The sequence below is a fragment of the Nomascus leucogenys genome, chromosome 8 (genome assembly GCF_006542625.1).
Source record: "Nomascus leucogenys isolate Asia chromosome 8, Asia_NLE_v1, whole genome shotgun sequence".
Classification (NCBI taxonomy): Eukaryota; Metazoa; Chordata; class Mammalia; order Primates; family Hylobatidae; genus Nomascus; species Nomascus leucogenys.
In genome coordinates this window covers 17,027,359-17,052,194 of record NC_044388.1, presented here as the reverse complement: position 1 = coordinate 17,052,194, position 24,836 = coordinate 17,027,359, and the positions used below count along the sequence as shown (strand labels likewise).

The following is a 24,836-nucleotide window of genomic DNA, read 5'->3' as shown; positions in this document are numbered from 1 at the left end:
CTTTCGCGCCAACCGCGCGGCCGCGCTTGCCTTTTCCGGTGGAAGTGACGCCATCAGCAGCTGCAGCAGGAGAGCGGAAATGTCACAAGTGGAGGTGAGCAGTCCCTGGGCGGTGGGGCTTCAGGGAAAGCTTGGGCCGATTCCTTTGGGTTTAGGGCTTTGCTGGGCGGGCGTAGTCTCCGCTGCGAGTAGGCCCAGCGCCGTCGGTTCAAGAGGTAGGACCACAGGCCAGGAATACTCCTTTACTGTTAAAAAAGCCAGGGAAAGAAAGCATTTCCTCAATAGATATTTATTTTACACTTGCCTTATACCAGGCATGCACGGGAAAAGGTATTATCCAAAACAATTCCGTGAGGCAAATAGTGGTAGTTCCATTTTGCAGATGTAAAAACGGAGGAAGTTAAATGATGGGTTCAAGGGCACACGGCTAATAAGTGGTAGAATTAATACTGCATCCAGGTCTTCTGACTACGGACTGGGTGGTTTCCCTCCAACACAGCAGGAATAGAATCACCGCCTAACACAGCCACAAGATGGCAAGGGAAGAAAGGATGACTTATTACACAGCTAATGCAAAGGGATCTTTGTCAAGATCTTCAGTGGTCTCCCCTCCTCCTCCCCTTCAGTGGACATCGCCGTTCTCTTTCTCTGCATCTGCCTCAGTACTGGGGAGATTCTGGGACTGAACCTAAGGTTCAGATGGCAGAGAGCAAAGGGAGAGGGGGTAAGATGGGCCTGCAAAACCTTAGCTCAGTGATAACCAGTGGAAAACTGATTCGTTGTTGCTTCTTTTCATTTTATTCTTTTTTTAAAAAAAATTTATTATTTTATAAAATCTAGCCACTATACTAATGAGGATCATTTTATTATTGACTGCTGAGATTGAGAAAATGACTTTGGATTTACTAATGTAAAAGTATAATGTCATGTCGCTTGATTGTTTTTGTTTTTCTTTTCTTTTCAGAGCCTAAAGATAGTAATGAGCAGCTTGAATCTTAAGTGTTTGAATACACCGATGGAAGGTGACAAAGATTCTTTGCTTGGCCGAACTTTAGTCAGACTCCTCAACCTTCTCGTAAGTTTATCTGTGCATTTCCTTGGAAAATCCAGTTAGAACCCTCTACCCTCAATATCTGATCAGGTTCTTCATCCTCTAAATCCAAGGTGATGTCTGATCACCTTCACCTATTTTCAGCAAGAAACCCCTTTACTCCTGAAGTTCCTTCTTAGTAATTTTTTATCCAGTGACCCCAAGCTTTTGTTCCTTGGCTATAAATTCCCACTTGCCCATTCTGTATTTAGAGTTGAGCCCACTCTCTCTCTCCTAATTCAGAATCCTATTGCCATGGTTGCTATACCTATCCTGATGGTCCTGAATAAAATCTGTCTTACTGTGCTTTAATAGATATCATTAATTTTTTTTCCCTCCCCCCTCCCCCCACCCCACAACAGTCCCTGGAGTGTGATGTTCCCCTTCCCATGTTCCTGTGTTCTCACTGATCAATTCCCACCTATGAGTGAGAACATGCGGTGCTTGGTCTTTTGTCCTTGCGATAGTTTACTGAGAATGATGATTTCCAGTTTCATCCATGTCCCTACAAAGGACATGAACTCATCATTTTTTATGGCTGCATAGTATTCCATGGTGTATATGTGCCACGTTTTCTTAATCCAGTCTATCGTTGTTGGACATTTGGGTTGGTTCCAAGTCTTTGCTATTGTGAATAGTACCGCAATAAACATACGTGTGCATGTGTCTTTATAGCAACATGATTGACAGTCCTTTGGGTATGTACCCAGTAATGGGATGGCTGGGTCAAATGGTATTTCTAGTTCTAGATCCCTGAGGAATGACCACACTGACTTCCACAATGGTTGAACTAGTTTACAGTCCCACCAACAGTGTAAAAGTGTTCCTATTTCTCCACATCCTCTCCAGCACCTGTTGTTTCCTGACTTTTGAATGATGGCCATTCTAACTGGTGTGAGATGGTATCTCATTGTGGTTTTGATTTGCATTTCTCTGATGGCCAGTGCTCAGTGATGAGCATTTTTGCATGTGTTTTTTGGCTGCATAAATGTCTTCTTTTGAGAAGTGTCTGTTCATGTCCTTTGCCCACTTTTTGATGGGGTTGTTTGTTTTTTTCTTGTAAATTTGTTTGAGTTCATTGTAGATTCTGGATATTAGCCCTTTGTCAGATAAGTAGGTTGCAAAAATTTTCTCCCATTTTGTAGGTTGCCTGTTCACTCTGATGGTAGTTTCTTTTGCTGTGCAGAAGCTCTTTAGTTTAATCAGATCCCATTTGTCAATTTTGGCTTTTGTTGCCACTGCTTTTGGTGTTTTAGACATGAAGTCCTTGCCCTTGCCTATGTCCTGAATGGTAATGCCTAGGTTTTCTTCTAGGGTTTTTATGGTTTCAGGTCTAACAGGTAAGTCTTTAATCCATCTTGAATTAATTTTTGTGTAAGGTGTAAGGAAGGGATCCAGTTTCAGCTTTCTACATATGGCTAGCCAGTTTTCCCAGCACCATTTATTAAATAGGGAATCCTTTCCCCATTGCTTGTTTTTGTCAGGTTTGTCAAAGATCAGATAGTTGTAGATATGCGGTGTTATTTCTGAGGGCTCTGTTCTGTGCCATTGATCTATATCTCTGTTTTGGTACCAGTATCATGCTGTTTTGGTTACTGTAGCCTTGTAGTATAGTTTGAAGTCAGGTAGCGTGATGCCTCCAGCTCTGTTCTTTTGGGTTAGGATTGACTTGGCGATGCAGGCTCTTTTTTGGTTCCATAAGAACTTCAAAGTAGTTTTTTCCAATTCTGTGAAGAAAGTCGTTGGTAGCTTGATGGGGATGGCATTGAATCTATAAATTACCTTGGGCAGTATGGCCATTTTCACGATATTGATTCTTCCAACCCATGAGCATGGAATGTTCTTCCATTTGTTTCTATCGTCTTTTATTTCATTGAGCAGTGGTTTGTAGTTCTCCTTGAAGAGGTCCTTCGCGTCCCTTGTAAGTTGGATTCCTAGGTATTTTATTCTCTTTGAAGCAATTGTGAATGGTAGTTCACTCATGATTTGGCTCTCTGTTTGTCTGTTATTGGTGTATAAGAATGCTTGTGATTTTTGTACATTGATTTTGTATCCTGAGACTTTGCTGAAGTTGCTTATCAGCTTAAGGAGATTTTGGGCTGAGACAGTGGGGTTTTCTAGATATACAATCATGTCATCTGCAAACAGGGACAATTTGACTTCCTCTTTTCCTAATTGAATACCCTTTATTTCCTTCTCCTGCCTAATTGCCCTGGCCAGAACTTCCAACACTATGTTGAATAGGAGTGGTGAGAGAGGGCATCCCTGTCTTGTGCCAGTTTTCAAAGGGAATGCTTCCAGTTTTTGCCCATTCAGTATGATATTGGCTGTGGGTTTGTCATAGATAGCTCTTATTATTTTGAGATACATCCCATCAATACCTAATTTATTGAGAGTTTTTAGCATGAAGGGTTGTTGAATTTTGTGAAAGGCCTTTTCTGCATCTATTGAGATAATCATGTGGTTTTTGTCTTTGGTTCTGTTTATATGCTGGATTACATTTATTGATTTGCGTATGTTGAACCAGCCTTGCATCCCAGCGATGAAGCCCACTTGATCATGGTGGATAAGCTTTTTGAAGTGCTGCTGGATTTGGTTTGCCAGTATTTTATTGAGGATTTTTGCATCAATGTTCATCAAGGATATTGGTCTAAAATTCTCTTTTTTTGTTGTGTCTTTGCCAGGCTTTGGTATCAGGATGACGCTGGCCTCATAAAATGAGTTAGGGAGGATTCCCTGTTTTTCTATTGATTGGAATAGTTTCAGAAGGAATGGTACCAGTTCCTCCTCGTACCTCTGGTAGAATTCGGCTGTGAATCCATCTGGTCCTGGACTCCTTTTGATTGGTAAGCTATTGATTATTGCCACAATTTCAGAGCCTGTTATTGGTCTATTCAGAGATTCAACTTCTTCCTGGTTTAGTCTTGGGAGGGTGTATGTGTCGAGGAATTTATCCATTTCTTCTAGATTTTCTAGTTTATTTGCATAGAGGTGTTTATAGTATTCTCTGATGGTAGTTTGTATTTCTGTGGGATTGGTGGTGATATCCTCTTTATCATTTTTTATTGCATCTATTTGATTCTTCTCTCTTCTTTATTTGTCTTGCTAGTGGTCTATCAATTTTGTTGATCGTTTCAAAAAAGCAGCTCCTGGATTCATTAATTTTTTGAAGGGTTTTTGGTGTCTCTATTTCCTTCAGTTCTGCTCTGATTTTAGTTATTTCTTGCATTCTGCTAGCTTTTGAATGTGTTTGCTCTTGCTTTTCTAGTTCTTTTAATTGTGACGTTAGGGTGTCAATTTTGGATCTTTCCTGCTTTCTCTTGTGGGCATTTAGTGCTATAAATTTCCCTCTACACACTGCTTTGAATGTGTCCCAGAGATTCTGGTATGTTGTGTCTTTGTTCTCGTTGGTTTCAAAGAACATCTTTATTTCTGCCTTCATTTCATTATGTACCCAGTAGTCATTCAGGAGCAGGTTGTTCAGTTTCCGTGTAATTGAGCAATTTTGAGTGAGTTTCTTAATCCTGAGTTCTAGTTTGATTGCACTGTGGTCTGAGAGACAGTTTGTTATAATTTCTGTTCTTTTACATGTGCTGCGGAGAGCTTTACTTCCAACTATGTGGTCAGTTTTGGAATAGGTGTGGTGTGGTGCTGAAAAAAATGTATATTCTGTTGATTTGGGGTGGAGAATTCTGTAGATGTCTATTAGGTCCACTTGGTGCGGAGCTGAGTTCAATTCCTGGGTATCCTTTTTAACTTTCTGTCTCGTTGATCTGTCTAATGTTGACAGTGAGGTGTTAAAGTCTCCCATTATTATTGTGTGGGAGTCTAAGTCTCTTTGTAGGTCACTCAGGACTTGCTTTATGAATCTAGGTGCTTCCGTATTGGGTGCATATATATTTAGGATAGTTAGCTCTTCTTGTTGAATTGATCCCGTTACCATTATGTAATGGCCTTCTTTGTCTCTTTTGATCTTTGTTGGTTTAAAGTCTGTTTTATCAGAGACTAGGATTGCAACCCCTGCCTTTTTTTGTTTTCCATTTGCTTGGTAGATCTTCCTCCATCCTTTTATTTTGAGCCTATGTGTGTCTCTGCACGTAAGATGGGTTTCCTGAATACAGCACTCTGATGGGTCTTGAATCTTTATCCAATTTGGTAGTCTGTGTCTTTTAATTGGAGCATTTAGTCTATTTACATTTAAAGGTAATATTGTTATGTGTGAATTTGATCCTGTCATTATGATGTTAGCTGGTTATTTTGCTCGTTAGTTGATGCAGTTTCCTCCTAGCTTTGATGGTCTTTACAATTTGGCATGATTTTGCAGTGGCTGGTACCGGTCGTTCCTTTCCATGTTTAGTGCTTCCTGAAAGGAGCTCTTTTAGGGCAGGCCTGGTGTTGACAAAATCTCTCAGCGTTTGCTTGTCTGTAAAGTATTTTATTTCTCCTTCACTTATGAAGCTTAGTTTGGCTGGATATGAAATTCTGGGTTGAAAATTCTTTTCTTTAAGAATGTTGAATATTGGCCCCCATTCTCTTCCGGTTTGTAGAGTTTCTGCCGAGAGATCTGCTGTTAGTCTGATGGGCTTCCCTTTGTGGGTAACCCGACCTTTCTCTCTGGCTGCTCTTAACATTTTTTCCTTCATTTCAACTTTGGTGAATCTGACAATTATGTGTCTTGGAGTTGCTCTTCTCAAGGAGTATCTTTGTGGCATTCTCTGTATTTCCTGAATCTGAATGTTGGCCTGCCTTGCTAGATTGGGGGAGTTCTCCTGGATAACATCCTGCAGAGTGTTTTCCAACTTGGTTCCATTCTCCCCATCACTTTCAGGTACACCAATCAGACGTAGATTTGGTTTTTACACATAGTCCCATATTTCTTGGAGGCTTTGTTCGTTTCTTTTTATTGTTTTTTCTCTAGACTTCCCTTCTCGCTTCATTTCATTCATTTCATCTTCCATTGCTGATACCCTTTCTTCCAGATGATCGCATTGGCTCCTGAGGCTTCGGCATTCTTCACGTAGTTCTCGAGCCTTGGCTTTCAGCTCCATCAGCTCCTTTAAGCACTTCTCTGTATTGGTTATTCTAGTTATACATTCGTCTAATTCTTTTTCAAAGTTTTTAACTTCTTTGCCTTTGGCTTGAATTTCCTCCTGTAGCTCGGAGTAGTTTGATCGTCTGAAGCCTTCCTCTCTCAACTTGTCAAAGTCATTCTCCGTCCAGCTTTGTTCTGTTGCTGGTGAGGAACTGCGTTCCTTTGGAGGAGGAGAGGCACTCTGCTTTTTAGAGTTTCCAGTTTTTCTGCTCTGTTTTTTCCTCCTCTTTGTGGTTTTATCTACTTTTGGTCTTTGATGATGGTGATGTACAGATGGGTTTTTGGTGTGGATGTCCTTTCTGTTTATTAGTTTTTCTTCTGACAGACAGGACCCTTAGCTGCAGGTCTGTTGGAGTTTGCTAGAGGTCCACTCCAGACCCTGTTTGCCTGGGTGTCAGCAGTGGTGGCTGCAGAACAGCGGATTTTCGTGAACTGCGAATGCTGCTGCCTGATCGTTCCTCTGGAAGTTTTGTCTCAGAGGAGTACCCGGCCGTGTGAGGTGTCAGTCTGCCCCTACTGGGGGGTGCCTTCCAGTTAGGTTGCTTGGGGGTCAGGGACCTACTTGAGGAGACAGTCTGCCTGTTCTCAGATCTCCAGCTGAGTGCTGGGAGAACCACTACTCTCTTCAAAGCTGTCAGACAGGGACATTTAAGTCTGCAGAGGTTCCTGCTGTCTTTTTGTTTGTCTGTGCCCTGCCCCTAGAAGTGGAGTCTACAGAGGCAGGCAGGCCTCCTTGAGCTGTGGTGGGCTTCACCCAGTTCGAGCTTCCTAGCTGCTTTGTTTACCTAATCAAGCCTGGGCAATGGTGGGTGCCCCTCCCCCAGCCTTGCTGCCGCCTTGCAGTTTAATCTCAGACTGCTGTGCTAGCAATCAGCTAGACTCCGTGGGCGTAGGACCCTCTGAGCCAGATGCGGGATATAATCTCCTGGTGTGCCGTTTTTTAAGCCCGTCGGAAATGCATAGTATTAGGGTGGGAGTGCCCCGATTTTCCAGGTGCCGTCTGTCACCCCTTTCTTTGACTAGGAAAGGGAACTCCCTGACCCCTTGTGCTTTCCGAGTGAGGCAATGCCTCGCCCTGCTTCAGCTCGCACACAGTGTGCTTCACCCACTGTCCTGCGCCCACTGTCCTGCGCCCACTGTCTGGCACTCCCTAATGGGATGAACCCGGTACCTCAGATGGAAATGCAGAAATCACCCGTCTTCTGTGTTGCTCACGCTGGGAGCTGTAGACCGGAGCTGTTCCTATTCGGCCATCTTTGCTCCACCATTAATTTTTTTTTTTTTACCAGAAATGAGTCAGAATCATAGAATAGGGCTCAAAGGTAAAGGCCTATTGCTGGGGGAAGGGTGAAGAAAGCCTTAAAAACAAAAAAACAAAAATCACTAGAGGTGGGGGAAAAAAAAAAAAGAAACCACAGTTAATTGTTAAGGTGCAAATCTGACCTGAATCTGTAATAATAATTAATTTTTCTAGGGCACTTTACAGTTAACATGGGACTCCTGCTCACACTATTCCCGTTTACTCTTTTCAGCAACCCTATAATAGATGGGTATCATTGTCTCATGTTGTGGAGATGGGGAAAGTGAAGTTCAGGGACTGTGTCACTTGCCCGTGCCTTTCCTGACGCACCACACTGCTCCTGGGCACGTGCTGTCTGCCCATCTCTGTGTGAAGTTCCACACCAGGGAGGGAGCCCATTCCTGGCATTTCTGGGCCAAGCAGAGACCTCATAAGAGAAGGAGATTCATAGATGCTGCTAATGAAGATGAAGAAAATGAACCCTTTAGCTTTTAGCCAGCCGGAACTTGATACCAGAGGAGTGACCTGTCTTTAGAGTAAGAGTTCACCACTAGGGGGCAAGTTCTCCCATCTTGTGTCTCCAGATAAGCAGAGAGGGTCTGTCTCTAGTACCTACTCCTGGAAAATGGATAGAGCAGTGGTTCTGATGTGTAGTCTCTGGACCAGCAGCATCGGCATCTCTTGGGAATTTTGGGGGAATGAAAATTCTTGGGTTCAACTTCAGACTTACTAAGTCAGGAGCACTTGGGGTAGGGCTAGCAATCTGTGCTCTTCAGGTGGTTTTGATACATATTAAAGTTTGCTTGAACAGCAGTCCTTCAGGAAAGGGTGAAATGGTTAGTAGCCACGGAGGATTGATTCCAAGGCCCCCTATAGATAACAAAATCTGAAGATGCTCAAGTACCTTATATATAACCTATGCACATACTCCCATGTACTTTTTTTTTTTTTCGAGACGGAGTCTCACTCTGTTGTCCGGGCTGGAGTGCAGTGGCACAATCTCTGCTCACTGCAACCTCCACCCCCAGGGTTCAAGCGATTCTCCTGCCTCAGCCTCCCAAGTAGCTGGGATTACAGGCATCTGCCATTGCACCTGGCTAATTTTTGTATTTTTAGTGGAGACAGGTTTCACCTTGTTGGCCGGGCTGGTCTTGAACTCCTGACCTCGTGATCCACCTGACTCAGCCTCCCAAAGTGCTGGGATTACAGGCATGAGCCACTGCGCCTGGCCACTCCCATGTACTTTAAATAATCACTAGGTTACTTATAATATCTGATGCTATGTAAATACTATGTAAACGGTTGTTATACTTTTTTTAAATTTTTTTTATTGTTGTATTTTTTTCTACTATGGCAAATTTTACACAAAAATTGTATTTTTTTCTGAATATTTTTGATCCCCGGTTGGTTGACCTCCTCAGACGTGGAACCCACAGATACAAGGAACTAACTGTATATGGGTTTGTGGTCCCTGAAGACTTTGGTGAAAACAGGGAAAGGTTATGATATTCCCTCGGAAGCTGAGATTTCGGTGCTTGCTTTAGCAGCATGTTTACTGAAAAAAAAAATGGAATGATACAGAGATTAGCATTGCCCATGTGCAAGGATGACATGCAAATTTGTGAAGCATTCCATATTTGCCGGTCATGGTATCTCTCGCCTGTAATTCTAGTACTTTACGAGGCCCAGGCTGGAGGATCACTTGAGGCTGAGAGTTTGAGACCAGCCTAGGCAACGTAGCAAGACCCCCCATCTCTAATATTTACAAACTTTTTTAAAAAAGAAGCTGAGGACCGAGTGCTGTGGCTCGCATCTGTAATCCTAGTACTTTGGAAGGCCAAGGTGGGCAGATTGCTTGAGCCCCAGACTTTGAGACAACCTGGGCAACATGGTGAAACCTCATCTCTACAAAAAATACAAAAATGAGCTGAACGTGGTGGCAGGCGTCTGTAGTCCCAGCTACTCAGGAGGCTGAGGTAGGAGGATCACCTGAGCCTAGGAGGTCAAGGCTGTGGCGAGTCATGATCATGCCACTGCATTCCAGCCTGGAGTAACAGAGTGAGACCCTGTCTCAAAAAAAAAAAAAGAAAAGAAAAAGAAAAAAAAATGTAGTTAGGGTTGGGAATTAACTTTCCCCTCACTTTCCTGGCATTTAGGGTCAGTTCCCTGTTTCTCTGGCACTTCTGTCACATAGAGCCAGTCTCTCCAGACCCTGCTTGGGGTGAGATTACAGGCAACTTTATCTGTTTATAGAATTGAAAAGGAGGCCGGGAGTGGTGGCTCACGCCTGTAATCCCAGCACTTTGGGAGGCTGAGGTGGGCAGATCATCTGAGATCGGGAATTTGAGACCAGCCTGACCAACATGAAGAAACCCATCTCTACTAAAAATACAAAAATAATTGGCCAGGCATGGTGGCAGGCGCCTGTGCTCGGGAGGACGAGATAGGAGAATTGCTTGAACCCAGGAGGCGGAGGTTGCGGTGAGCCGAGATCGCACCATTGCACTCCAGCCTGGGCAAAAAGAGCAAAACTGCATCTCAAAAAAAAAAAAAAAAAGAATGGGAAAGAAAACACAGGAAACAAATATGACTAAATAGTTATTTTTACAATATGGATGGTGGGAATATGAATATTTCTTGTTGTATTTTACTACATAGATAATATTTCTCGAAATTAAAGCCAAACTAAAAATAGGTTTTTTGAGTTATAGAGTTTTATGTTTGTTTCCAATGCTGTAAGTGAATAAATACGTATAAATAAATGAATATACGATTTGTTTTTGTTTTTGTTTTGAGATGGAGTCTCGCTCTGTCACCCAGGTTGGAGTGCAGTGGCATGATCTCGGCTCACTGCAACCCCCACCTCCTGGGTTCAAGCAATTCTTCTGCCTCAGCCTCCTGAGTGGCTGGGACTACAGGCAGGCACCACCATGCCTGGCTAATTTTTGTATTTTTAGTAGAGATGGGGTTTCACCATATTGGCCAGGCTGGTCTTGAACTCCTGATCTTGTGATTCACCCGCCTCGACCTCCCAAAGTGCTGAGATTACAGGTGTGAGCCACCGCACCTGGCCTTGAATGTACAATTTAGAAGTGAAATTAGTAAATGATATTATCGCTACAGAAATAGTCTTATTAGCAAAACATTTGTTTAAACTATTGTCTTCAGTAACCTGGAAGATAGAACATAGGCCTACTAAGTCTGCTGAGCTCTAGCAAAGAGGAGGTAAAATAGAATGTCATTAGCACATTCTATTCTATGTTGGTTGCTACTGGCTGCATTTAATTAGATAAGCAAAAGACAAGCTCCGAGAATTGGCCTGTTTGCAAACAAAAATAAAGAGAATTTAAAAATTCAGGCCTGGCCGGGCATGGTGGCTCATGCCTGTAATCTCAGCATTTTGGGAGGCTGAGGCGGGCAGATCATGAGGTCAGAAGATCGAGACCATCCTGGCTAACACAGTGAAACCTCGTTTCTACTAAAAATATAAAAAATTAGCCAGGCGTGGTGGTGGGCGCCTATAGTCCCAGCTACTCAGGAGGCTGAGGCAGGAGAATGGCGTGAACCCGGGAGGTGGAGCTTGCAGTGAGCTGAGATCTTGCCACTGCACTCCAACCTGGGCAACAGAGCGAGACACAGTCTCAGAAAAAGAAAAAAAAAATCCAGGCCAGATGCAGTGGCTCACACCTGTAATCCTAGCACTTTGGAAGACTGAGGCAGGAGAATTGCTTGAGGCCAAGAATTCAAGACCAGCTTGGGTGACACAGCCAGATCTTGTCTCTAAAAAAAAAGTTGTTTGTTTTTTTTTTTTTTTAAATTAACTGAGTGTGGAGGACACACACCTATAGTCCTAGGTACTAGGAGGCTGAGGTGGGAGGATTGCTTGAGCCCAGGAGTTTGAGGTTACAGTGAGCCATGATCTCACTATTGCACTCTAGCCTGAGTGACAGAGCAAGACTCTGACTCAAAAAAAAAAAAAAAAATTCCAAGTATGTGAGATTTTGCAAGGTTGGAAAAGCTGACTTCATCTGTGTCCCAAAAGTAAGAGATAAACCTGAGAAAGGTTTTGAGCAACAAATGTCCATTACAACCCAACCATCTGGAAAAGATCTAGTTAAAGAATATGGTCCTCTCACCCAAGCTAGGTAGGCACCATCAACAGAGAGAGAGAGAGGTATGGGGCCAAAGATAGCAATCAGGTTTGAAAATTATATCAGGAAAGAACTAGGGAGGGGACTACTTCTGTAGAAGAACAGCTCTGCCATGGCTTCCTCTATTGATAAGCTTACACATATCAATAGAGGCAAAGGCTTGAATTGCAACTTATCTGAGCCCTGGCACAACACCTTGTCATCCTTAAAGGAGGTGTCTAAGGAGCTACTAGAAAGGCATCTCTCACTCGCCTTTCTATCTCTCCTAAGAGGCTGTCATGACATAGTTTCACATCACCTCCCAGGTTTTGATGAGATATGGGGCTTTCTGCCCCACTCCCCTCATGATAGGCCTGCAGAATATAAAAGCACTAGCTGCCATCTAGATTTGACTCCTTAGTAATAGAGTATCCTACAACTCACATTGCAATCATCAGACCCAGGGAGAGGACATCTTTCACTTATTCTTCTCTGTTGCTATCTATGGAAGTAATAAACCATCTAAATCTAAAAATGTCTCAAGTATGTTCACTGGTGATATCAGGCCCTACTCTTGACCTTGTTTTGTATGTGTGAGATTGACAACTACCACGTGAAACTGACTGGAACCAAATAGATCTGAAGGTTATGAACATTTTGACATAATTGCTTTCTGAACCCAACCAGAAACCTGGAGTATTCAGACTTTGATTTAATCCTCAAATTTTCGCAGCACAAGTAGGTGAAAAGTCATACAGCCCCAAGGAGCACAAACTCCTCAATATTCAGATATGGATAGAGAGGGTAATAGAAAATGAAGATCCTCCCAGAAGGAGGTACCAGGAATCCTGGAGAGCAATGAGCAAAGGAGCTTGTGTCACAGAACAGAATCTGATCTAATCAGAACCCCCAATTGAGAGCCTCCTAGTGCCTGCCCAACTTCAAAATTGATACTGACCAATGATGGCTATGGGTCTCCACTCCTCCCTTTTCTGAAAGGGAGTTTTATTGTTGTTATTCTGTTTATGCCTCCCCATTCCCCGCTGTGTAGCAGATGTGTGCTTGGGCAGGGAGGGACAAAAACATGTCTGGATTCTGGCAGAGGCCATGTAGAAACCCTTAGTGTCCCACCCATACCCCCTCATCCTTAGCACTCATGCACATTAGGAAACTTCCAGCTGCCAGCATCTGTGTTCATCGCATGAAGGCATTCTCTGGCACCAGGAATCTGCTCTGCCACCTGCACAGTAGGCCAGAGGGCTAGAGGATTTATGACCCATAGGGAAAAAAAACCCTCAAATGATGGCTGACAGGAGTTGGTGCACAAAAACCCTTGTTTGCATGTCCCGTGGATGGGACATCCACTCTGACTCTCATAGTTTCCTCAGGGGAATTAAGCCACAGTGTCCACAGTGGCAACTGACTTGTTAACACATTATTTGGATGCCTTTCTCCCTGTCTCACATCTCTATTTTCTTTTTTTTTTTTTTTTCTTTTTCCAAGACGGAGTTTTGCTCTGTTGTCCAGGGTGGAGTGCAATGGCGCGATCTCAGTTCACTGCAACCTCCACCTCCCAGGTTCAAGCGATTCTCTTGCCTTGACCTCCCAAGTAGCTGGAATTACAGGTGCCTGCGACCACACCTGGCGAATTTTTTGTATTTTTAGTAGAGACGGGGTTTCACTGTATTGGCCAGGCTGGTCTCAAACTCCTGACCTCAGGCGATCCACCTATCTAGGCCTCCCAAAGTGCTGGGATTGCAGGCATGAGCCACTGTGCCCAGCCACATCTCTACTTTCTTGCCTGTGTTTCTTTACTTGTCAAATAAAACATCTGGGAAGTCTTGTCTAAAAGTCTGTTTTCTGGGGCTGCTCAAACTAAGACAAAAGACCCCAGACATGTGCTCCCCTTTCATAGTGTTTTGCTGTTGCTGAGAAGTAGTTTCCTAGCCAGGAACTACAGTTCCCATCCTCTTTACAATTGGTGGGGTCATGGGACTGAGTTATGGCCAATAGAGTATAGGTAAAGTGATGTTTGTCACATCTGAGCTTGATCGAAGGAAATTTCTTGCACTACCTTCCACGCTCTTCCTTATTCTGTCATTTGAATATCAACACACAGAGCAATCTTGGAAGCCACGTATTGAAATTGGCAGAACCTCTCTCATCCTGGATCTCTGAATAACTGAATGGACCTATGAAAGTGAACTACCCACTCCCACCCTAACAAATCACCACGATTGCTGCCAGATGGGCTTTATATGACTAAGAAGTCAACTCCTATTGTGTTAAACCATTAATATTTTGGAGCTTTGCTATTATAGCAGTCAGTGCTATTTGTGAGACACTATTTTCCAACCTTGTGTTAGAATGTTGGACAAGAAAAAGTGATCTCTGCCCTCATAAGACCCTACTTCCTTTCAAATGTATGAATAAGTGAAGTGAGAGCCAGGACAGTTAAATCCAACCAATTCTGAACTTGGAAACAGTTTAAACAAACATGGTGCCCTATGCCGTTATTACTTCAAGATGCCTTGGAAAGGGGAAAGTGTGAAATTGCTCCAGAGACAAATGTCAGAGGCCACATGAGAAACAGCATGGACTATGGAAGCAGGCTGCCTAGTTTGAATGCCAGCTTGGACACCTGCCAGCTTGGACACCTACTAGCTACCTGACCTTGGGCAAGTCACTGGTTAACCTCACTGTGCTTCACTTTCTCTCTGTACAAAAAGGGGATGGCAGTAGCCCTGTGGGGTTACTATCATTTAACATTTGGGAAGCACTTAGCATGGTGCCTGGTACACAATTAATAACAAACCTATAAATCCCAAGTTTTCCAAAGACCATCTTTGCCATGAAGTTTTTGAACTGTTTTCCACCATACAAGCATCTAACCTGCTTCACTATTTATGAGAGCCTGTACCAAAGCGCAGAAATGACTTTAGCACTTTGGATGTCCTATCTTTGCAATATGACTTTGTCCCAGTACACACGAAGTTTTCAGAGTTTGATCTAATCTAGGGTCGGGGCACAGTGACTGCTATTGGATTTAGGCTGTGTTAGTTTTAGGTGGATAATTAACCTTAGAAGGAATGATCACCTCTGGACTTTATTTGGTTTTTGTCCGTAGGCCTGCATAGGAGATTGCTTAACCCAGTTTTGAGACATTTGTGTGCATTTATTGATCTGTTTGATTTTTTGAGCCCAATATTATAGCAGACACTGTTTTCCAACCTTGTATTAGAATATTGGACAAGAAAAAAGTGATCTCTGCCCTCATAGACCCTATTTCCTTTCAAATTTATGAATAAGTGAAGGGAGAGCCAGGACAGTTAAAGATGAACCACTCGGCACATGGCCAGGGGGAATCTGGCTTTGCCTGAGCAGAGGGTCACTGCTGGCTTACAGAGAAACCAGCCGAGCTGATGGCAGTCTCAGGGCTGGAAAAACAGAAGTGGAGGCAAGATCCCATTGAGAAGGGAGGAGCAGAGAACTAAGCTTGACAAAGGGCCAGTTTTCTCCTTAAGATACTTGGCATAATTTGAAATTCCATGGAATGGGAGATACAAAGATAATGCCACACCTTGAAGAGGCTCCAATAAATATATCCAGTATATGAGTTTCCTGTTACTACTGTAACAAAACTTAGTATCTTACAGTTTTGGAGGTCAGAAGTCTGAAGTGGGTCTCACTGGGCTTAAATCAAGATGTCAGCAGGGCTGAGTTCCTTTCTGGAGGCTCTGCTTCTACATTTAAAGAACGCTTGTGATGATATTGGCCCACCTGGATAATCAAGCAATACATTTCTCAATAAACCATGAGTTGAATAAGAAATCACAATAAAATTAGAATATATTTTGAACTGAATAACCATGAAGTTATAATATATCAAGAAAAGGAATGCTTATAGGGAAATTTATAGCCTTTATCACATATAATGGAGAAGAGAGGCTGAAAAATCAATGACCTTAACTGCCTTAAAAGAAAAAAAAAAAAGCAAGAGAGGCCAGGCATGGTGGCTTACAGCTGTAATCTCAGCACTTTGGAAGGCCAAGGCAGGCAGATCACTTGAGGCCAGGAGTTCGAGACTGGCCTGAACAACACGGTGAAACTCCATCTCCACTAAAAAAAAAAAAAAAAAAAAAAAAAATTAGCTGGGTGCTGTGTGTCTAATGCCTATAATCCCAGCTACTCAGGAGGCTGAAGCAGGAGAATCACTTGAACCCAGGAGGTGGAGGTTACAATGAGCCGCAATCATGCCACTTCACTCCAGCCTGAGCGATAGAGCGAGACTCTGTCAAAAGAAAAAAAAAGAAAGAGGAGAAGGAGAAGAAGAAAGAAAGAAAAGAAAGAAAGAAAGAAGCTAGAGAAAGGCCAAAACTCAAAGAAAGTCAACAGAGCAGAAATCAATGAAATAATAAATGAATGTACAACAGAGAAAAACAGCAAAGCCAAGGTTGATTCTCTGAAAAGATTAATGAAATAGGAAATCCTGGCAAAACTAATCAAGGAAAGTAGTAAACATAAATCACTAATATCAGCAATGAAAATACTAAATACCATATACTAAAAATGTCAAAGGATAAGATCATGAATGATTTTATATCAATAAATTTGAAAATTAGATAAAATGGACAAATTTCTTAAAAAATAAACTTACCAATATTGAAACTTGAAGGATCATAAAACCTGGATATTTCTCTAGCTATTTAAGAAACTCAGTCTGTTATCAAAAACTTTTCCACAAGTAAAACTCTAAACACAGGTGGCTTCACTGGTGAGGCCTTCCAAACATTTAAGAAAGAAAGAACGCTATTCTTACACATTATCTTTCAGAGAATAAGAAAAGAAGTAGCATATTCCAATTCATTTTATGAGCCATTAAAACCTTGAAACCAAACTTTTAGTGACATTAAGATAAACTGCAGAATGATTTCTCTCACGAACACAAATGCAAAAAATCCTAAAAAAAAAAAATCAAGTTCAGCAATATGTAAAAAAATGTTATACGTAATAGCCAAGTGGGGTTTATTCCAGGAATGTAAGAGTAGTTTAACATTTAAAAATCAATTAAAGGAGTCCAGCGTGGTGGTGCACCACTGTAGCCCCAGCTACTTGGGAGGCTGAGGAGGGAGGACCATTTGAGCCTAGGAGGTGGAGCCTTCACTGAACTATGATCCCACAGCTGCACTCCAGCCTGGGCAATAGAGCAGGACCCAAGCAAGAGAGAAGGGAAGGGAAGGGGAGGGAAGGGAAGGGGAGGGGAGGGGAGGGGAGGGGAAGGGAGGGGACAGAAAAAGGAAAGAGAAAGAAGCGGGAGGCTGAGGCAGGAGAATGGCGTGAACCCCGGGGGGCGGAGCCTACAGTGAGCCGAGATCGCGCCACTGCACTCCAGCCTGGGTGAAAGAGCGAGACTCCGTCTCAAAAAAAAAAAAAAAAAGAGAAAGAAAAAGAAAGAAAGAAAAAAAGAAAGAGAAAGAAAGAATAAGAGGAGTTTACCATATTAACATAAAAGGGAATCATATGAGTATCTTAGGTACAGAAAAAATACTTGACAAAATGCAACACCCATTCATGATTTTTAAAAAAATTTAGGCAACCCAGGAAGGAAGGAAAGTTCCTTAATATGGTTAATAATATTTAAAACAAAACAAAACACCAGCAAAAATTTTGCATAATGGAGAATTATTGAAAACTTTCCCTATCACCCTTCTACTCAATATTGTATTAATAGTTTGGCAGTAACTATTAAAGCTGAACATACATCTGCTTCATGATGTATGGGGAAACCCTGCAGTGATGCATCCCTAAGTGCATGAAAAGACATGTAGTAAAATGTAATGTGAGTTCTAGCCAGTGCAGTAAGTCAAGAGGAAACAGATTCCTAAGGATCTGAAAGGAAAAAACAAAACTGACGTTATTCATATAAGATATAAGGATGCGCATAGGAAGGAAGCAATTCCAACTAATAAGACAATTCAGCAAGATCACTGGATTCAAGGTCAATATACAAAAACCAATTGTTTTTTTCAGATACCAGCAACAGACAGAAAATAAAGTTAAAATTATATTCACAGCAGCACTATCCTTAAGAGCCCAACTGAAGACTGCAACGATCAGGAGGAAAGATAAAATGTGGTGCATACACAGTGTAGAATGTGCAACGCTGAGAATGAATAAAGGGCAACTATACACAACATAGGTGAATCTCACACATAGCATCTCCAGTGAAAGAGGCCAAACACAGAATTGTATGTATGATATGATTCCGTCTGCATAAAGCTCAAAAATCAGCAGAATTAGTCTGTGTGTTAGAAGTCAAGATAATGGGTACCTTTGTGGGAGGGGGTTGTGCCAGCTTTGTTAACGTTTTGTTTCTTGATGTGGGTGCTGCTTATGTGGGTGTGTTCATTTGATGATAATTAAGCCGTACATTTATTAAGAACATGTGACGTTCTATGTATATTTATTATACTTTAATTAAAAGTTCTTAAAATTGTATTTAAGATTTTCCCCAGGCGGAAGTCACAGACTTGAGCAGGATTGGGCTGCAGGGGCGAGGAGAGGCCGCCCTCTTTGGGTTCAGCGCTTCCCCTGACCTTGGCCTCCTAGAGCAGAGAGCTGCTGGGGACAGTGTCATTTGGGTTGAGTTTCCGAGAGGACCCAGGAGTGGTCCATTCTCTCGATGGAGACCCCTTTGGGAGGAAGAATCTGAGCATCCTTGAGAATTGTGTTCAAAACGTTGGGTATATGAGAGCGCGTGCTTGCCTGGGGAAGAGCCCACAGTTTTCACCCTATGGACAGCCCTCGAATCCCTAAGCTTTTGGGTTTTTGAGATGTTTAGGAGCTGTTGGGCTAGATGAAGGTCCGGGGGTCAGAAATCTGCGTATAGCAACTCACCTGGGACCCCCCGCGGATCTCGCTCTGGGTTGTAAAGCGGCCAGACTAGTGCCTTCCGAAGCTGCTCAGGTTCTGGGGTGCTGCCCCGTTCCCCGAAGTGCAGCCTCGCAGACCCCGGCGCTGGGCAGCGGGCGAGAGAGAGGCTCGTATCTTGCAGCCCTCCGGTCCCAGGGAGGGCACAAGCTGCTCGCTGGCTGCCCCACGGGAGGAGTGCGAGGAGTGGCGAGAGCTATCTGCCCTGGTGAGCGAACCTTTCCCAGGAGGCGCTGCTTGCTCCGGTGGGGTAAAGCCGGACGAGGCGCGAGAGTGGGGTGGGTGACGCGCGCCAGCCATGGAGAATGAGGCACGCTCCCTGCGCCCTGCTGTGCGCCGGGGCCCTGGGTGAGTGAGCGCTGGGAGTCGAGGTGGGGCCGGTGCTGCAAGGTGCTCCGGGGAGGCACTGGGTGCCAGCAGCGGGTCGGTCACAGCGGGACCCTGCGCAACAACCGGACAGCCAGCGGGCCTGCGGGGCTGCGATGCACCCCTAAAAGTGCTTTCTCCACGCCGGCGCGCCTGACACTTAGGTCCTGGTAGAAACCTCATTGACTAGGGAGAGAATTGCAGACTATGACTAGCTGGCTAAATCCTGTCTGCGGCTTGATGTTGTACACACCCAGATGAGCCGAGAATGCTTTTCACATCTTTAAATGGTTGAAAGGGAAAGGCCAGGCGCGGTGGCTCAGGTCTGTAATCCCAACACTTGGGGAGGCCGAGGCGGTGTATCACCTGATGGCAGTTCCACACCAGCCTGGCCAACATGATGAAACCCCGCCTCTACTAAAAATACAAAAATTAGCCGGGTGTGGTGGCGGACGACTGTAGTCCCAGCTACTCGGGAGGCTGAGGCATGAGAATCTCTTGAACCCAGGAGAGGGAGGTTGCAGTGAGCCGAGATCACACCACTGCATTCCAGCCTGGGCCACAGAGTGAGACTCTGTCAAAAAAAAGATTGAAGGGGAAATCAAAAGAGCAATATTATGTGACATGAAAATTATATAAAATTCAAATTTCAGTGTCCATAAATAAAATTTTATTAGAATGCAATCATGATCATTTGGTTAAATATTGTCTATATGACAGCTTTCAGGCTTGTCCAAGTCAAATATCCCTAAGTTTAAAACATTTTATTTGGGAAGCAAGAATTGAAATTCTAAGCATACACACAGACTGGGTGGTCTTCTATATGTCCAAAGGACAAAGAGAAGATTGGAGGTTTCATAGAAAAGGAGAAATGTTCTTCTAGAAAGTTCATTGGCAAAAGTAAAATTTTGGGGAACTGGCAAGTCCTGACTAATGAGGGACTATAACAGGTAAAATTAGCCTTAGAGTCACAGCAGGTTTCAGCAGCTGTTAACTACAGCTGGTCTCAGGTTACAGCAGGCAGTTTCAGCAGCCAGGCTTGTGAAGAATTTCACATGTGGAGCAATGCTATGTGCCCTGAGTGTTTTTTTGCCCCTGACTTCTCACTGTATTTTAGTTGGGTATGACAAGAATAACCCACTTCTGTGTGATCAACTTTCACAGGCTTCAAGGTCAGAGTTGAGTAGTTGCCACAGAGACTAAAATATTTACTCTTTAGCCCGTGACAGAATAAGTTCATGACCCCTGGACTAGAGGCTGTTGATCTCGTTTACAGTGAAAGAAATGGGGTTAGAGGAGAGAAGGGATTTTTCCCCCCTGGGGCTTAAGGGTTATTATTAAGTGAGGGGGAGGAGCAGGCAGGACACATGTCAGGTGTGCCTAACATCTAACCAGAAGGGTTTGTCTCGCCTCAAACTGGACAGTGCTTCCAGTACTTTTATCATACAACAGAGAGGTAGAGAGATGTAGGGAAAAAACAATCACCGTAGAATGAGATCCACCTGTCACTCACTGCTGTGTGACTCTGAGCTCTCCCTTGACATCTCTGAGCTGGTTTCATTCACTAATAATGCGTTTTCACAACAAACACACAATTACTGTGAAAATGAGATACTGTGTCTACTGGCATGCAGAGCTCTAGGCACAGGTGAGTTACACTGGTAAAAATCTGCACATAAATGCAAGGGTCCCCTTCCTGTTTTGCGAGGGTGAGCTCCTCCAGGGCTCTTAGTGGGGTGATTTGAGGAAGGGAGTGATGCAAAGTCAATGAACTCATGCATGTGAAGAGCCCTCCCTGGCTCAGCAACTGTTGGTTCTGTCCAGCCCTGGTTCTGTCATGTCTGAGGCTGTTGTAAATAATTTCTGGGGTAGGGTATCTTATGTGGGGTGAGGGGTGAAGGGCAGAGCAAGAGGAAGGCAGGAAGGGAAGGGGATGCTGTGGTGGCCCCTCCCTGGCTCAGCACGGCCATGTGGGGCCACATAGGGAGCTCTGCTGGGGCTAGGGAAAGCTGGAAGGCAGAGCACAGTTGTAATTCAACTGCAGTCACAAGGAAACCCAGAGTGCAGCCCCACTGGGATCGTTCCCAAATTCTTCTTGAATAGGGCTTGTGCTGTTTGTTCTTCCTCTGTCTCTTGTCCTGGGAATGTCAGGCTACGACCAAAAGTTCATTTTCCCAATTCACCCTGTGTTTACAAACCAGAGGCAAGAGCTGCCCATTTCAGCCTCGTCATTCACCTTCCCTCCTTCTTGGCTGCTGGACCAGGCCAGAGTCTGGGATATGCTTTCTTCAAAGCTCAGTGTTCTAGTCAAATAAGAACTATTCTGGTGGCAAATGACAGAAAATGCAAAGTAGCTTGAATAAAAAAGACCAAAGGGAAGGGGGCAGTTATTAGTATGCCCTGCAAGAGCCGGGAGCCAAGGGCTCAGACAGCTTGTACCTCCACCTTGGCCTCCACCTCCTTTCTCAGCTTCTTGCCCTTGCTTAAGAACTTTCTCTATTCGGTGAGCATCAGCAGCTTTCCCGTTTCAGGATCAGTCTGAAATATTCACAGTGAGCTCTGATTACCTCTGCTTTAAATTGTCATATGGCCAGTGCTTTTAGTGAGTGACCTAGTCTAGGTTACTTGACTCTGGCTTAGCTTGCTTGCACATACTTTCTCTTTCTTTTAAAAATCATTTATTGGCCGGGCGCGGTGGCTCATGCCTGTAATCCCCACACTTTGGGGAGCCAAGGTGGGTGGATCACGAGGTCAGGAGTTCAAGACCAGCCTGGCCAAGATGGTAAAACCCTGTCTCTACTAAAAATATAAAATTAGTCAGGCGTGGTGGTGGGTGCCTGCAATCCCAGCTACTCGGGAGGCTGAGGCAGGAGAATCGCTTGAACCTGGGAGGCAGAGGTTGCAGTGAGCCAAGATCATGCCACTGCACTCCAGCCTGGGCAACAGAGCAAGACTCTGTCTCAAAAACAAAAAACAATAAACAAACAAAACACAACAACAAAAGTCATTTCTTTTTTTTTTTTTTCTTTTTTATAGAGACAGGATCTGTCTCTGTCACCCAGGCTGGAGTGCAGTGGTGTGATCATAGCTCACTGCAACCTCAAACACCTAGGCTCAAGCAATCCTCCTATCTTACCCTCCTCAGTAGCTGGGACTACAGGTGTGCATCACCATGCCCAGCTAATTTTTAAATTTTTTTTTTATTATAATACTTTAAATTCTGGGATACAAGTGCAGAACGTGCAGGTTTGTTACATAGATATACACATGCCATGGTGGTTTGCTGCACCCATCAACCTGGTCATCTATATTAGCTATTTCTCCTAATGCTATCCCTCCCCTAGTCCCCCACCTCCCAACAGGCTCCAGTGTGTGCTGTTCCCCTCCCTGTGTCCATGCATTCTCATTGTTCAACTCCCATTTATAGGTGAAAACATGTGGTTTTGGCTTTCTGTTCCTGTGTTATTTTGCTGAGAATGATGGTTTCCAGCTTCATCCATGTCCCTGCAAAGAACATGAATTCATCCTTTTTTATGGCTGCATAATATTCCATGGTGTATATATGCCACATTTTCTTAATCCAGTCTATCACTGATGGGCATTTGGGTTGGTTCCAAGTCTTTGCTCTTGTGAATAGTGCTGCAATAAATATATGTGTGCATGTGTCTTTATAGTAGAATGATTTATATTCCTTTGGGTATATACCCAGTAATGGGATTGCTGGGTCAAATGGTATTTCTGGTTCTAGAACCTTGAGGAATCACCACACTGTCTTCCACAATGGCTCAACTAATTGACACTCCCACCAACAGTGTAAAAGCATTCCTATTTCTCCACATCGTCTCCAGCATCTGTTGTTTCCTGACTTTTTAATGATTGCCATTCTAACTGGCGTGAGATGGTATCTCATTGTGGTTTTGATTTGCATTTCTCTAATGACCAGTGATGTTGAGCTTTTTTTCATATGTTTGTTGGCTGCATAAATGTCTTCTTTTAAGAAGTGTCTGTTCATATCCTTTGCCCACTTTTCGATGGGGTTGTTTGCTTTTTCTTGTAAATTTGTTTAAGTTCCTTGTAGATTCTGGATATTAATCCTTTGTCAGATGGATAGATTGCAAAAATTTTCTCCTATTCTGTAGGTTGCCTGTTCACTCTGATGATAGTTTCCTTTGGCCCAGCTATTTTTTTTTTTTTTTTTTTTTTTTTTTTTTTTTTGAGATGCAGTCTCACTCTGTCACCCAGGCTGGAGTACAGTGACATGATCTTGGCTCACTGCAACCTCCACCTCCCGGGTTCAAGCGATTCTCCTGCTTCAGCCTCCTGAGTAGCTGGGATTACAGGTGGGCGCCACCACACCTGGCTAATTTTTGTGTTTTTAGTAGAGCTGGGGTTTCACCATGTTGGTCAGTCTGGGCTCGATCTCCTGACCTCATAATCCACCCTCCTCGGCCTCCCAAAGTGCTGCGATTACAGACATGAGCCACCACACCTGGCAAGCCCAGCTAACTTTTAATTTTTTTAATTTTTGTAGAGATGGAGTCTCACCATCTTGCCCAGGCTAGTCTCGAACTCCTGGGCTCAAGTGATTCTTCTGCCTCAGCCTCCCAAAGTGTTGGGATTACAGGTGTTAGCCACTGCACCTGGCCTTTAAGTTATTTTTATTGAGTATGATTTACCTATAGTATAATACCATGCACTCAGTTAAAGTATACATATAGTTCAGTGAATCTTCGCAAATATAACTATTCACATAATTATCACCAAGATAAATGACATTTTCATCACCCCCAAAATGCCCCCAGTCATTCCTACTTTCTGCCACTATAGATAAGTTTTGTCCTTTCTAGGATTTCACCTAAGGGGAATCATACACTATATTGTGCTTTGTTTGGCTTTTTTTTTTTTTTTTACTCAACATAATTATTTTGAGATTCATCCATGTTCTTGTATGTAGCATGCTTCATTGCTTTTTATTATTGGCTAGTACTCTATTGAATGGCTTTATCACAGCTTATTCACCCATTCACTTGTTGATGGATGTTTAGATTGTCTCCCATTTGGGGCTATTATGAATAAAGCTGCCATGAACATTAGTGGACAAGTCTTTGGGAGGATATATATTTTCATTTCTTTTGGTTAAATATCTAGAATTACTGGGTTATGCTGGTAAGTGTATGTTCAACGTCAAGTGTATGACGTTGAGTAGTTGTGCCATTTTACATTCCCACCAGCAGCATATAAGAGTTTCAGCTGCTCCATGTCCTGCTGGTGCTTGGTGGTGTCAGTCTTTTCACAGTTAGCCATTCTAATAGGTATGCATTCTAATAGGTATGTAGTGAAATCAATCTCTATGTGGTTTTAATTTATATTTCTCTGGGGACTCATGATGTGAGGATCTTTCATGTTCTTATTGGCCATTCCTATATCCATATATAGTCTTTTATGACGTTTCTATGTGAAATTTTTCTCCATTTTTTTTAAATGATGGGAGGCTTCCTGGCTGTTACTCACACTTTTTTTTCTTTCGTTTTTTGGAGATAGGTTCTCACTATGTTGCCCAGGCTGGAGAGCAGTGGCACAGTCATGGCTCACTGCAGTCTCGACCTCCTGGGCTCAAGAGATCCTCCCACCTAAGCCTCCTGAGTAGCTGGAACTACAGGCACATGCCACCACACCTAGCTAATTTTTTATTTTTTGTAGAGACAAGTCTCACTATGTTGCCCAGGCTGGTCTCAGACTCCTTGGGCTCAAACAATCCTCCGGCCTCAACCTCCCCAGCAGCTGGGATTGTAGGCACACAGTATGGCATCCAGCTACTCTCCACCTTTTATTTCTTTTTTTTTTTTTTTTTTTGACATAAGTACAGTGGTGACTGAAAATACTGACTTCTAAAAAAGGCCTTATCTTGACATTCCACACAAAGGCACA

General features: G+C 43.4%; 1 non-coding gene across 1 annotated transcript; it reads left to right on the top strand.

Moving 5' to 3' along the window:
* The first annotated feature begins 9,021 nt into the window (after nt 1-9,021).
* Nucleotides 9,022-9,123, top strand: LOC115836460. The gene has a single exon (XR_004031543.1). It is a non-coding gene; the product is annotated as a U6 spliceosomal RNA (small nuclear RNA).
* The last annotated feature ends 15,713 nt before the right edge of the window (nt 9,124-24,836 follow it).